The sequence below is a fragment of the Rissa tridactyla genome, chromosome 8, assembly GCF_028500815.1.
Source record: "Rissa tridactyla isolate bRisTri1 chromosome 8, bRisTri1.patW.cur.20221130, whole genome shotgun sequence".
NCBI lineage: Eukaryota > Metazoa > Chordata > Aves > Charadriiformes > Laridae > Rissa > Rissa tridactyla.
This window is the reverse complement of record NC_071473.1, coordinates 13,663,206-13,678,413: the sequence shown is the minus strand read 5'-3', so window position 1 is coordinate 13,678,413 and position 15,208 is coordinate 13,663,206. Positions and strand designations below refer to the sequence as shown.

At 40.6% G+C, this 15,208-nt stretch overlaps 1 protein-coding gene across 2 annotated transcripts in view; it reads right to left on the bottom strand.

The window, feature by feature from the left end:
* The window catches only part of CARHSP1 (calcium regulated heat stable protein 1), a 54,749-nt gene extending 50,987 nt beyond the window's left edge, over positions 1-3,762 (bottom strand). For both annotated transcript variants that reach the window (XM_054213115.1, XM_054213116.1), the window contains exon 1: positions 3,589-3,762. The gene's annotated coding sequence lies outside the window, so the exon portion shown is untranslated. The remainder of the gene's footprint in view (positions 1-3,588) is intronic.
* Between the last annotated feature and the right edge of the window lie 11,446 nt (positions 3,763-15,208).

Here is a 15,208-nt window from a genome sequence, read left to right as displayed (position 1 = left end):
AGAGTAATATTTCTGAGCTTCTCAACACATTGGCCTATCCGACTGCTACAGGAAACTATTAGCTGTTTTACCGTAGCCATTGAGAGCAGCACTAAAATAGCAGCAGAGCAAGAGGAATACTTTTATTTGCTCTGCAGAAAAAACTATGTACTTCACAACAATTCCACTGCCTGATCTATTAATCATTCATTTGATCCCTTGCCCAAGAAATAAAAAAAATTGGATGCCAGGGACAAATGGGTCAGGCAAAAAGACTAGGTTTAGCAAGGAAAGGTTTTACCATCTTGAAATTTTTTGCATAATGTCCTTTTTACGTTGCTAATTGATAGAAGCATCAGGAAACAGATGCGTTTACACTATATTACTCTGACCAGTATTTTTGCAAGAGTTAATGAGACACAGAGCAGTGCAAAGCATTTCCAGAGGTACATCATCTAACTTACTCTTGTTTAATTATTATTTTTTGAGAAGAAACACTCCAAGCAGGGCTGCTGGAGAGAAGCATGCTGTGTTCAAATTAACCTACTCTGATCTCTCACTTGCATTAATTTCTTGTGCTCCAAAAGGGAAACCATTTGGTTAGGAGCACCAGTGTGGCTTTTGATCCTTCAGTACATAATCACTGTGCGTCTTGTCTGTGAGAAATATCTGAGAAGCAAATAGAGGACCTCATGTATGCCAGTGAAATACTCCTAAAAACAGTGCCTAGTAAAAAACAGGAAAGATCTGGGAATGAATGAGGCTGACTGTGCTCTGGCAATAATGATGTACTTGGTGCCACAGTGTCACAGTAATAGCACTGTGACTGAGTGCTTGGGATTTCAGTCCTTGAATGAAGGACTGCTCATGTCAGTAGCATGTTTCTTTATGAAAGGCAAACAAATGATGAACATCTTTTACCAGGGACAGATTTTGCCACTTCTCTTTGCTCACAATCCTTATTTGCCCACAGACGCAATGCAGGCAGCAGAGACATTCTTCATTAATTTTCTGCATAGAAAATATTGCTCACTGGAATGATCTTTTAGTAAAAATATATTGAAGTGATGAGTTACAGTACCTACTTCCCAGGTAGAGTAGGAGACAAGTGTGTGCATACTGGGGCCATCATATAAACATTTCCTTTTTGCCTGACGAGGGATCAGAGGAGGAAAGGTGTTGGGAGTGGGACTGGGCTGCTCAGTGGTGACTCAAAGCTAAGCAGCCCTTCTCAGGACTCCGCTTCAACTCAAATCACTCCTGACTGAGTAACAGCTTCATCCTCTGGCATAGCACAACTTGCTGCAGCTGACTCATGTCAGAGTTTCATGCTGAAACAGTTCCCTGTATCTTCTTTTTTCAGCCTAACATAACTCAAATACACTGAAAAAATAAAAATGGTGTCATAGAGTTTCAGAGACTTCAAAACTAAGCTACACCGCATAACTGAAATACTCGGTTTGTGTTCAAGACACGCTATGCTGGTACAAAGATATCTGCATCTCTCTGATACTGCCTCCCAACAACATTCACGCAAACCAGTTAGTTTTGATTGTGCTATGCTGGTGTTATCTCCATCTGCTGGGGCCAACATTCGAAGAATCTTTCCAAAAAAACCCAAAGCGTTTAGAGCACAATGACTCTTCCTTTGGCTTGTTTTTTTTGTCTTCTCTTTTTCTTTCTATACAAATGCACAGACACACAGCCAATTCCTGCACCTACTGGACAAACTAGCCTGGACAACTTCTAAGGGTGTATAATTTCAGTTCTTTGGGTGGAGGGTTTCAATTATTTTACTATCACCAAACAAAGGGATGTTTAATGGCTCTCTCAGTAAGCCAGAGCAGTTTACTGTCCAAGTGAATGACTTGGCTGCCCAGCCAGGTAGGTATCAACAATGGTACACTATGCACAGACAGAATACTTGTATCTTCATGCCAAAAAAGACAGTGCGTCAGTCTGGTATTCACTTGACCACAGTGAACACAACTAACAACCTCTAGGGTATGTGACTGCTTTTCATGTCACAGTGCTGGCAGAATAAGGAGTGCATTAAAAAGGGTAGAATTTCAGCAGTTAAATAGGATTGAAACCCGAAATAGCAGAAAATTGCTTTAAATGACTCCACCGAGCACAAATGACTTGTAAATTCAGAAGGGACATACACCAACATAAGGATGTGTTTTCACAGCCTGACAGGAGAGCATTAAGCAAGTTCTACAGTACAGTAAGTGCCTCAACAACCATCCTACTTACAGCTGATTTCAGGATAATTCCCTCTCTGATCTCCTGTACTACTTTTGCATACCTCTAAGCCTCTGCAAGTCACTCTTGGCATATCTCCAGATACAGACTGATAAACATTTGAACACAGCCGGACAACAGTTTCAGGGAATTGTTTCAGGCAGAGGACTCTAACTTCCTCCACTGTGACCTATCGTGTCTTTTGTTTCCACCAAGAAAAGCAGGGCATATAAAGTAGATGGGATCATTTTAATTAGCAAGGACTTGATACCTCAGCCACTACTCAAGGCTCAACAATAGGGTCATTCAGATGTGAGAGGGCTCTGGGAGCAAGTCCAAAAATAACTTTAAAGGTACCTAAATTATAAGGAACAGGATTTATGGAGGACCGTAGGTTCTGGCCTCAACTTCAGCTACAAACAAAACACCCCTCATCTTATCCCTACACAGATCTTTGAATGGCCTATTTTGAACTCAGTGATGGAAAGGAGTCTTAGCTTTTAAATGGTAGTCATCATTTAACACATTAAGAAGAGATACTGGATTAAAGACTATTTGTGAGTGACTATTAATAGGTAATACTGTTTCTGCTTATATTTCTGGTAGAATGGATGGGAAAAGATCCAAGTAGGTACTTCTGAGTTTAGGGGTGGGGTTTTTTTGGGGGGTAGGGAGGTGTTTTTTTTTTTTTAATTCTGGTTAATTATTCTGTCAAATCACTTAGAAGCAGATATTTCAGGATAGCAAAGATGAACACATTTAAACCTGAGGCTTCTAAAAGCGAGAGAGAGACTTATGAGGTTTGTGTTTGTTTTGTCACCCACTGAATCCAAGCGCTCTGGACCAATGCAGGCTGCAGGTGGCAGCATCCAGTAACCCAGCTGCACAGTGGGGTGAGCTGAGTCCAGATGAAAGTCAATACAGGGTTTTGCTGGTTTTGAATCCATGTCCTATACTGCAAGTGCTTTGGTATCTGTACAATTTCAGTCTGACTTTTCCATTTTAATACAATATTGATTCTAACAATTGATGTATCATTAATCTGTACTTTAGTTTTTGACCTTTATGACTCTGCCTTCTACATATTATTGTTACATTCTCATATAACTGTACTTGCGTACGTCGCAAGTAACTTGCCTAAGTTACTCTTTGATCAACACCATCTTCATCAACACCCCAGCCCCACAGAAAAGCTGTTTTTGTCCTTTCTGCCAAGTACAGAGGTACAGGGAATGCTGTTCTCCCTAAGGGGAACCTCTTTTCTGGCAGATTTTTGTTAAGTGCTCTGTAAGCTCAATCAAGGCAAAGGTCTAAAAAAAAAAAAAAAAAAAAAAAAACAAACCCACAATGTCATTCTCTACTTACCGAGCAGTTGAAGTAATCTTCCAAAAGGTCTCAGCATAGGAATTTCAAGAATCCTTAGCATTTCCAGGAGTTCACTGATTGGGATTTGTATCTTCGATTATGATAGTAGTTCAGCCATAAACCAATCACAACTAATAGCAGCTGTGCTGAGCTGTCTCCATCTTTTCATCTTTTCTCTTTTAGATAAGATGCTCTAACATACCGCTTGTTTCAAGTGAAGAAAGTGAAGGAAGATCCAGGAGTCCAAGATTTAAAGTTACATTCCTCTCTTGCGGGTGGGGGGGGGGGGGGGGGGGGGCGGGAATTGGTTTCAGATCATTTGGTTCATGGCCAGAAGCTGAAAACATTAGTATCATAGAATCATAGCATATCTCAAGTTGAAAGGAACTCCCTGCTCCTCGCAGGACATCCTAAAGCTAAACTTATGAAATACAGGTCTAAAAAAATAAAAAAAAATAAAAAATCCACATATGCTCATAAACTACGCATGCTCAAAATTAACAAAAGGGTGCATTTGTCAGTGCAGCGCCCCACACTGGGACTAGGGTTAATTACTGTCCCGGTTAATTAGAGGACTCAAGAGCCTTTGGCAGCCTCCCCCAGGCAGGCACTGGACCCTGCAGCACCTCCCTTACCCTCGCACTCCTCCTGGCTGCAGGGACCTGAAGCTCCTCTTCAAGAGACAGCAGGCAATGGGATTCTGTGTATTTGTGCCTTTCAAGTCCTTTTCCCTTGTGGTACAGACAGGTCTGCACTGACCTTTTTCTGTAGGGCAGGGTCCCCGGAGGGGGAAGCAACCTCTAAAATATTTTGATTGTACTTATAATTAGTCTTTGCAAAGCCTGTGCAAAGTCAACATAGTCTTTGCAAAGGAACGGACATTTTTGGCGTCTTCAAACTATGTTCAATCTCCTTTCCACATTGCCCACTTTTATAATTAAAACAAAGTAGAGTCCTAGGGACAACTGAAATAACTGAGATACTTATTCTTCTGACTGCATCAAAGTTTGTAATTAGACAGTAATTCAGTCACCTGACCACATACTCTTTCTTACATCAGAAACATCTCTGGTTTGCAAGCCTGCTCTAGCAGTCAGCTCTTTCCAGCATCTCAGCTCTTACCATTGAAGTTAATTACTCAGCTGTGGATAATGAACTTTCCAAAATGACCCCATGGGCTAATGGTCCAGTCTTCTTCCTTCTGAGATCAGTATCATGATCTATAAGGTGGTTTTGTGATATGCATCACATAGATGGAAATCCTGTTGATTCCCACTGTCTACAAAAGTCAAAAGCCCATTGGTTCGAGCAGAAAATTTTACAACTCCTGGACATGCTGAACACAGCCCAATTGTATAATCATTGGTGTCAGCATCACAGACATGCCAGCAGAATGGACTTTGTCCTCTCTGCGTGAAATTTCGCAATTCTGTATTTTTACCAATCTGTGAGTCTGCTCCTTCGTGGTTGTGGCTCTAGCAGTTGTTAAGGTGTGATAATAACCAGTAGATGCAATTGCATTCTTATAGCTGGATTTCTCTGTTGTAGTGTTTCATGCTGTGGTCCATTACTCCAAGACACGATGAGCTCCGTAGTAATCTCACAGCTCCCAGCTGACTTCCTGGAGCCTTGCCCAAGCCAAACTTTGTGGCACCGAGTTGGAAGCAAAAATACTACTTGTTGGTAGCAGTGATGTAATAGCACGAAAGTAGAATTTGTTGTGAATGTGAGGACTTCTCAGCTAACAAGACAGAGTGTCCCCTTGAAAACCATTAACAGCCAAGCTGGTCAAAAAGAACAAAAATTAACAACATACTTTAAATAACTTCTCCATCAATTTTGAATATTCTCATTGACTTTTTCCATGTACTGTTTCAAAAATATGATTTTCAAATAACAAGTTAGGGTAGTGGATATTTTTCAACATCCAAAATAAGAAAACAATAAAACATGTTTATAAAAGTATTTCTTGCAAATCAAGGCAAATGTTTACTAATTTTCTTATGATTCAATGATTAACTTGGAATAAAACTGTTCAGCTTTTCCTACCTCACATTGTCAATGAGTAAGACTGTGCCAATGCTACAACCATCTTTCTGACACCAGGCTCAGAGCTTTTAGTAGTTATATTAAAATTTAAAAAAAAAAAAAAGAAAAAAGAAAAAAAAAGAAAGGAAAATCATTACTTTTGTGCTACTACTAAGTAATGGTCCCCACTGTGGCTAGGCACACAATCCAGCTATAGCAGGCTGGGGTTTCAGATCAGGCTAGTTGCACAGCATACTGTGATTTTTCAGATTCCTGCATGGCATGTGTCTGGTTCTCTTTTCTACATCATATTTTAATAGGCAAATTATTAGAAAAAGCCTATATGTAATTTTTCATATTGGAGATCATTTTTCATTCGGGAACCATTGTGTATAAGTGTTTTCTGCTTTGTTTTGAGCTATGTGCCACGTGTCACTCAAATATTTACTTTGCATGTTAAAGCAACTCATCTCTAGATCTTATCTGAAAAGAATGATGTTTCTTATTTGAGTCACTCTTATCCTTCTTGTGTAATCAGTGTTCTAAGAAATACGTAGCATTCAGATACCAAACAGGACAGGCAAGTTCCCAGTCAATAGGATGTATACTCAGCTATAGTAAATTGGCATTTTAATTGGGAAAGGAATTCTTTCTACCGGCACTATATTTATGGTAGACAATAGCAGGGATATTCACAGACATTGAGATTTCTCGAATTACAAAACACTTCCAGCCCCAGATACCATTAACTGCAAACAAATGCCTGCTGGTGTAAACAGGAGGGGAATTGTGTGCACAAGGTCTCTGCTTTTTATAACTGGAAAGAAGGTTCAGATTTTTATCCAAGCTTTACTAGGAAAGGACATTTATTCATCATTAGTTTTCCAGTAGCAGAGAAGCTATATCAAAATATGGGTTATCTGTAATAAGGTCTAAATTCAACTTTATTTTTGACATGCTTTAACAAAGACGTATGTCAACTGGGCTAGACCCTGAACACAAACAGCAAGAAAGGGACAATTGTGCCTCAAATAACACCTGAACTATTTAAAAGAGAGCAAAGGGAGGAACACCTCTCACAGTTTCATCAACCCACAAGTTAGGAGCACAGCATGAGACAGCTGGCTGAGGCCCCACTAAAGTCAATGGAGAGATACAGAAAACTCCACTGTGCTCCATTCCATCCTCATACACGGCATGAAGAAGGCCCGGCCAAGGAGGAACTGCCCTGCAGGGGGGCTCACTGCACTGCTGCGTGCACTGTCCTGTGTACATCCTCGGGATGCTCTTAGTCCTGGGCCGGGCTACAAACCTCCCCGAGCTTTCACTGGGGCAGCTTCCCCACAATGCTGCCTTATACATGGGCCTGGGTAGGTCTCACTATCCAGAAGTGCTCTGGCTCCACCAGCAGCTATGCAGGAATCCCCAGGTGAAGTTTTACAGCCTGTATCATATACAACGATCCTTCTGATCGTAACTCCGTGGTTACAACATCCACAGTCAGAACTAGGGCAACCAACTACATGCAGAAAAAAAAAAATTATCTTGAATCCGTTGTCCCATCATATGAGATGACAGGAGAGACGCCCCCAAATAATTGTCAATGTAGCTCGTACATGCAACAAGAAGCCATCTTTTGTGACAATAGGAAAAGCAATCAGCTCTGATGGACTTATTTAATATGATTATTACACCCTTGTTTTTCTCTGATAGCATACATGATATTCAGGGGATTTATATAATTATTCAAGGGGACTGATCTAATCTTTCTCTTTGATAACTATCACGCTACTCCTCTCAGAGCAAACAGCGTAATTAAGATTGCAAAAGAAAGCCAGTGATATGCATGTAAACAGAAGTTTAAAATCACTCACTTCCACCACAGGCTGAAGAATCACAGTGAAGTTGGTGGGTGACCACAGCAGGGAGGGAAGTGAGTATGGCAGGAGACAAGAGGATCTTTGTGTCTTCTCTTCTACCCTATAATAAAGGCTGAGGATGCGAGAACATGTGCATGCCCAGTGCCACTTGGACCACGCGAAACAGATCTGTCTCACAAGTGAGTGCCTGCCTCCTGTGTGCCTGTAAACAGCCCTAAGAGCTTTAAACAGCTTCAGGTTCTTTCATGAGCATCAACTTGGCAGTATGTTAAGCATATTAAAGCTGTTCTAAATATTTAAGCACTTAAATCACCCTACACCACAGTAAGAATTTCTTGTGCGTGAGCACTTTTGGATGCACTCATGGCTTCATCAGCTTTTTTCCTTTAATCTTCAGAGGAAAAAAAAAGACACCCCTCCCTAAAGAAATTGGCCCTTTCTCCCACAGATTAGTTTCTGGTGTAATGGTAGTGTCTCTGATTGCAATGTTACAGTCACTGAAAAGCAAGGAATGAAACAATTCAGGGCTAGTAATTACAAGAAGAATATACATAATTAACAATTTTATATGTCAACACGGAAGAGGGGAACTGTGGCTGATTCTAAACTCTGTACCCCACAGAACACCCAAGTATATGTTCAGAGAAGAAGTATTTCAAAAAATAATAGTCTCACAATATTCTACCACAAAGAAATATTAATTTGATAGCAACCACAGCCATCTTAAAATCTATCTTTAACCTACCTTATCAAATGTTTCCATGAACAAAAGAAAATCTGGTCTGTGCCAAGCATCCACCTGGTTCCCCACGGAGCTGGGCAGGAGCAGGAAGGGGAGGGAGGCAATCCTGCACAGACAGCCCCTGCAGCACACATCTCAGCAGCAATTCCTCATCCCCAGTCTCACACGCTATGGACACTTAACTTGAAGCCAGAGAGAAACATAAGCACTTTTTGGTATCCATGGCTTTTTTCCCCATACACGCATACGCGCTCACAAACCTGTTACTGAGGTTCAGATCGCAGAGGACCATCTCACAAGTATAATTTCAGAGATATTTAGCTATCATATATAAAAAAATAAATAAATACTAGAAATATAAAGGCACTATCTTTGACTCCATTTTGTTCTACAGGTATTACTGTTTTGACACCTCTCTTTTCTTTCTTTAATACATAGTGTTTTCGCTAGACCCTGAAACACCTCATGAAGGAATGGTATGTTGCAGTATGAACATGCAGTGACTCAACCTGATCCAGCCTCTGTCTATACTGACAGGTAAGTTCTATCATGGAACCCCAAAAAAGTTAAGAGCACATTATGTGCTTCTCTAGTGCCAGCAGGACATTCACCAGCACAGATAAGAATACACAGAGATGTATTCTGACATATATTCTCTATATTCTGGTATGTTCTGTGGTTTCCTCTGAGTTTCATTCACAATATGTCAGTCTCAGAAGGCTCACTACTCTTTCCGTTTTCATTCATTTTATTATTCTATTCATGAACATCATTCTTTCATTCTTGATTTTCACTGGTGCAAAGCATGTCACAAATGAACACCAATAAGATGTTTCCAAGAAAAACTTAAACACCTCTAAATTGCTAGCAGAGAGTCAGATTTTTACAGATGGGTTTGCTGTTGAAGAATTTGAGGCAACTGTTGACTGAAAAACTTATGATGACGTTTGTATCTCACAGGAACCATGAATTGTTAATGACTGCATCTGCAAGGAACAGAATGAGTAAAGACACACAGAGTGAGAATTTGTGGTGGGTTAACCTCTGCTAAAAGCAGACTCCCACCCTGCCGCTCACTCACTGCAGAACAGGGAGAGAAAATAGGAGTAACAGGAATGAGAAAACTCGTGGGTCAAGATAAAGATGGGGAGGTCACTTAGCAATTACCATCATGGGCAAAACAGACTCAATATGGGAAAAAATAATATCATTTATTGCCAGTTAAAATAAATAATTTCAGGTAGTGGGAAAAAAAATACAAACATTAACACAACAACTTTCCTCCCGCCACTCCCAGGCTCTGCTTCACTCCTTCACTGTTGACTCCTCTACCTAACCTGAGTGGTGCAGGAGGACTTGGGGGGGGTTGTGGTCAGTCCATAGCATCTATTCTCTGCTGCTCCTTCCTCCTCACGCTCCTTTTACTAATCCCCTATTTCAGCCTCTTCAACACCCTTTTAGTACCTGCTGTATTTATACATTATAGGTTTACCTCTTGACTTTTAACCTCATCAAATATCCTTAATACCCTACTATATTTAGCCATACACATGGGAGTGACCAGTGAACTCTGAGAAAGCGCTGTCAAAATAACATATCTCCCCAACACCTTTCAGTTTCAATAAAGCAGCATTTTATCATCTCTTAAAATTAAGTTGTGTAATAATATTATCATCAGTCTATTATCCGCTTTACATGGAGAAAACGCAGAGGAGTGAACAACTTGCCCAATATCACATAGGAAACCTGTGAAAAAGCAAAGATTTGAAATGCGAAAACAGGATCAGCCACAGCTACTGTCAGCCATCCTTTCATATTTTTAGTTTAGCCTGGAGACATGGCTCTTGTCAGGGGAGTCCACAACTACTTTGATGGTGGTCAAATGTAAATTATGGCAGAGTGTAAGATACAAAGTGCTGAGCCTCCATTTTTGCCAGCGAGGCAAATCTGAGCAGGTGCTCTGTACCTGGTCCTTCAAGTCCAGATGAGAGGCAGGTGATGTACTTTCACCATTAACACCATCTGGTAACACCACGCCGTTCATTAGCAACAGAAATCTCTGTTTCAAAGGGTTTCCAAGTTATGGTGACAAAAGGGGCATGAAAACTCAACTTTTCACTCTCTTCTTCCTTTACCCATTGGCAGTTTCTCAGCTGTACCTTACTACTTTGCCAATTATTTTGCAATCCTGTCCTCTCAAGGTCAGGGGCTTCCTGCACTGCTGCAGCCCTTTCTTGAGTAAGACTTTGTTTCCCCAGGAGCTGAGTGAACAGCATGTTTTGGACTGGTGATGTCAGTGCCCCAGGCAAACACGATGCATCATGCTCTGTCCTTGTCAGGAGCACTGCAGATGGGCTCCTGTTGTGGAGAACGGTCTTTGCAGTGGGTTTGGATGAAGTGAGAACGATCCTTAATAAGAAGTTCATGTGGCCACCATTTTACTTAGAAATGCCAAATCTGTGGCATCTGGTGGAGGTGTTTTAGGTTTTGTCTTTGTTTCTCACCATCCAAATATATTTTAATTGGCAATAAATTAAATTAATTTTCCCCAAGTCGAGTCTGTTTTGCCCATGATGATCTCCCTGTCTTTATCTCAACCAAAGAACGCTTCCATCTTATTTTTAACCCCTGTACTGTTGAGGAGGACAGTGAGAGTTTCTGGGTGGGCGTCTCAGAGCTCACCAAGGTCAACTCAGCACAGAGACAAAGCATCTATTTAACAAAAAGTCCGGTTCAGCTACAAACCTAGTTACCAAGGATATCCTAGCTATAATGTCAATGGTTACCACCCTGCAGAGATATCTTTGCTGATCTAAGCACAAACGCTTAATCCATCAGGAAGTTAAAGTGATCATTGACTTTGATAACAAAATATAAAAGCCCATATACAACGGTACGTATGGCTTTTCATCATTCTCTGTGATGGTTTGGTATAGATGCACAATGGGTTAGGATATACACTTTTCTCTCCATTGTCCTCATCTTATTCCCATGCTGCTTCTAATTGTCTTCATCTAGCTTTCAGGTTAGCATGAAGTAAAATTTCTGGGATATTAGAAAACTCTCCGGGGAAAAAACTCTGCTGCAAGCTTGTCACACAACATTCCTTTTGCTGCAGAGCAGGTGTGAGCAGTAGGCTGTGACCGCTGGCGAACTGGGGTAATTATACACTGTCTACCTACCTGACTTGCTCACATCTTCAACTGGATACGCTACTGAAGCGTGACGGCAGGTCACGTCACTGGTCATGTGTGCTGCTTTCTTTCCTAGACACAGCCACATTGCAAAGACATGGATGAAGTGATCAGCTTTTGAAGTGTTTTTGCTCCCCAGATTTGCCAGAGCTACCTAAAGGTAAGAGCTTTCAAATTACTTGGAATCAATACTATGTTTACTCCTTAAAAAATAAGGAAAAGGAGGTGGCAAGGACTAAACCAGACAGTGAACCCCAGGAGTAGAACAGCTGTGGCTCTTGGTTGTAAATGTTAACTCTTTGAGATTAAATTGCCAAGCTTTCAAAATCTATAAACTCTCTCTCTTTCATGTTCCTAAAATACGGAAGCAAAGATTTTCAAGATATTTTAAGTTTTTCCTAGAACAGATCAGAAATGGAAAACAGGAAAACTAGCTTTCTGAAAAGGTGAAGATGAGAATGGTAACAAGAATGGAAAGTTAAACTAATGCACCATAGAAAAGGGCTTAGCAGGGACACACCTGCTTTCTTTAAATGAATGTTTGTTCATAATAACTTTTTAGGAGTTTCTAAACCAGGTCCAGATGCTACATCACTTACATTACTTAAGCTGTTCTTTCAGTTTTCAATTGAAGGACAAGTTATGGACATTATTTTTACATGGATATAAATAAAATGCTGTCTGCCCATGATTCAATGGTGTTGGTAAGGGAATGTGAATCCATAAAAAAATTAAATGCAAACATGGCAAACATCAAATTTTAAGGTAATGATGAAGTGCTGGAAACAATTGGTTAAGGGTGCTCTTGATTCTGACAGCTAGAAGAGAACACGAAAGACAAAATTGTGTCATTAGAGGACAAAGGCTGAATCTAAACTCCGCATTTCTTATCTTCTGTTGTTTGGTGAAGTTTTAAGGCAAGGCATAACGAAATTTGGACCACGTCACTGCAGAATGGTCGCAGTATCTCTCCGATATGGTGCTCCTGTATACAAGAGAGCTGAGCAAAACCAAGACTAATTAACTTGCTCATTGTCACTGTTGCAGAACAGGAACTGAACCCATCTTTTTTTCCCCCTAGTCCAGGTTAATGCACAAACCACTGGACAATACTTCCTTTTAGCGGTTAGTACTCTATTTTTGGAATGGTAATTAGGGTGGGACAGGTTCTAATGCAATCCCAGGGCCCAGTTGTGCTTGTCTTTCAGAATAAGGGCCCTTTAAATGTGAGTGAAGTTGGTCATCTGAAGGAAGCAAGGGATTGTACCTCAAACAGTAAATTAAGGAACAAGAATTAAGAGATTTATCTGGTTTGCATCAAAGGTTAACACAGAAATCAGTGATGGAGCTTATTCAGAATTTTAATTAATAACCTTGACAGAAATATAAGAGTGGCTAATAAAACGTATGAATGAAGAAACAAATTATGGAAGCAGAAAGTCTATTACACAGAATGATAAAACCGAGAGAACTGCTGTGACAGAATTCATATGTATTATAATGCTACAAAGCAGTGCATTTAGAAAATTATATCAGGAATTTCAGCTACAAGCTGGGAGTTCATTAGTACAAAATGACATTGGAGGAGAAAGACCTGCCGCTGGTTAATGACAGCATAAATATAAACCATCAGCACAATGTGGCTGGGGAAAAGGAAAAGGTGCAACTGGATTATTTGAAAGACAGCATTTCCATTAAATATAAAATGACATTCATACCATTATATAGGCTGAGGACAGAGCTCATTGGCCACTCATGGCCAAGAAGGATGAATTCACTGCACAGAAATGAGAAGGACTCAGCAAGCTTGCTCAGCCCTGTGAAGGAAAGGCTGCAGAGAGACAGGAATGTTCTCTGGGCTGTCTCAAGGGGAGAAGGTTTTCCTACAAAAGCATGATACTAGCACAATAGCAAACAGGAATAAACTACCACGAATAAGTTTATTCATAAGCTAGAAGGTTTGTGAAAGTTTACAGCATTTTCAACTGCTTTAGAGGTGAGAGCAACAGGAGCAGTAAATGTACTAAATTATAGAGTGGAGCTCCCTTCATGAAGGAATAACCTAACATAAATGTCTGACCTGGGACAGGACTGGAAAATCCAGGGAGTCCCTGCCTATCCCTTCTGAGTCCACGTAGGCAGGGACAGACTGCTGATCTGCATGCACAAGTGCTGCAGCTGCCTGCACAAGCCCAATAACCAGGCAACCAGCCCTCCAGGCACACATCACAGCAAACAAACACTGGGTTACACTTAAAAAAAAAAGAAAAAGGCAACAAAAAAACCCCACCACAACAAAACAAACCCAAATCCTTCCAAATCTCTTTCTCTAAAATGGAAAAAGCAAAGAACTCTTTCTCAGTAGAGCTCAGTCCACAACGTTTTGCTCTTCAGTATATGCTTCCTCCTGATTTTGTGAACAATGGTAATGCTCATTTTACTCTAAATGTCCATGTAAGCCATGGGGACTTGGATTACACATAAATATCTCCCTTTCCACATGAGAGGAGAAGCAGAATCTACACAGTGACTTTCTGGGTTCTGCCCAACTCCCTGGCTCAATGGCAAAAACATCCTGATGACTTCAACAGATGAACGACCAACTTCTTCCACTGATCACTTCAAGCAGTGACCTTACATATTATCAGCTAGTGAGTCACTGCAGTCAACAGACAAGCCAAGGGAATCAGGTGAAGAGATTGCAGCAAGAAATACAGTTCATCATCAGTTGCATCCCCCCTAGCTACACCCTCTCCATTTGAGAAAAGCAGCTGGTAGACTGATAGAGGCTTAAAAGCCAGAATAACTGTGGGATTAAAAATGAAATTTGGGTGTAAGAATGGTGAATTGGCAGAGCATCCTTCATCTCATTGAAAAGGTTGTCTACTTCAAACATCCTGAATACTTTTTAACATCCAAATTTTAATTTGCTGATGGCAGTCATCTGCTTCTATTTTAAGAATAGGAATGAACGAATACCTGAATGCTGCTCCCCAACTCTTTATCTGTATTAGAGCTGGAACTATTCCTTCCCGAACATCTGAAAAACCTCGGCACGTTGTGAATGTTACCATAAACGATCAGCTCTGGGCTAAAGGGAAAAAGATCTCTCCACTGAGGAATTCAGTGTTTCATTGCTAGCTGAAAACTAGAATTAACTGCTTCAATAAAGTGAGACAGAGGCACTCAATATTGTTCAAGCCACAGATGCAACTGCATGCCAGCAATGGCATTTTATGGTCACTCTTTAAAATACCAGAAATTGAAATTGTCTCATAAATGCAGCTGAAAGGGCTAAATGCCCAAGAAAACATTAAACTATTGATGACAGGAGAACCAGAACACATTACAGCAAACTGAAAGCCTTTGGACTAGTTTCCTACAAGCCAACAGATCACTGGTGAAAACTGCTACACCTCCACATGTCCATGAAATCTGAAGATCACTTACTATAATGTTTTAATGTTAATCTTCCAAAATAGAAAACTTTTGAATGTATTACCCTGTCTTCTTCAAATACCTGATTCACCTAATGTTTCCTCCGAAATTCCATGTTCTCTTTTTTCTGTCTCTGAACTCACTCTTACTGAAGTCAATGACAAATCCCTCAACTGACATCAGCTGGAGCTGAAACAGAGATTAAACACTTTTCTTATAAAGTCACCGCCTCCTGTCCTGCCTAGGATTCTGGATGCCATCCTGGTACATGAAGTGATAGCCAAATATGACAACCTCCTGTCAGATGACATGATACTGATCCAGCCCGTATTGCCAGC